Source organism: Herpailurus yagouaroundi, unplaced genomic scaffold (assembly GCF_014898765.1).
Source record: "Herpailurus yagouaroundi ecotype Mexico unplaced genomic scaffold, PumYag 163, whole genome shotgun sequence".
Classification (NCBI taxonomy): Eukaryota; Metazoa; Chordata; class Mammalia; order Carnivora; family Felidae; genus Herpailurus; species Herpailurus yagouaroundi.
This window is the reverse complement of record NW_024412404.1, coordinates 61,769,029-61,769,461: the sequence shown is the minus strand read 5'-3', so window position 1 is coordinate 61,769,461 and position 433 is coordinate 61,769,029. Positions and strand designations below refer to the sequence as shown.

Genomic DNA, 433 nt, shown 5'->3' with positions numbered 1-433 from the left:
CGCCGCCCCGGGGCCCCCCTGCCCGCCAGTTGGCCCCGGACGACCCCGCCCCCACTGCCGGAACCGCCCGGGTGGGGGCCGCGTCCCCGCTGCTGCCTCCCGCAGCCCGCGTGTCAGCGGCAGGAGCGAACCCTGGCACCCCAGCCCTCCTAACAGGGGCTCCTTGGGCAGCCGGGGCGTCGGCCGGGCCCGGGGAGGGTGGTCCCCCGGGGCCGCATTTATGGGAAGCGTAAAGCCAATGAGAGGCTTTTCTGTGGTCGGCGGTGGGCCAAGTGTGTCCCTGGAATCATGAAACCCAGGAGAATTCCGGTGCCCCACATTGCACTGTCATCCCAAGTATCACATTTCAGGCAGTGGGCCTGGGGTTGGATCTTTCCGGTTGGATCGTGTGTGTGTGTGTGTGTGTGTGTGTGTGTGTGTGTGTGTGTGTGTG

The 433-nt window shown here is 67.2% G+C and overlaps 1 protein-coding gene across 5 annotated transcripts in view; it reads left to right on the top strand.

Moving 5' to 3' along the window:
• The window catches only part of DHX32 (DEAH-box helicase 32 (putative)), a 59,660-nt gene that overhangs the window by 6,408 nt on the left and 52,819 nt on the right, over positions 1-433 (top strand). The window lies entirely within an intron of this gene.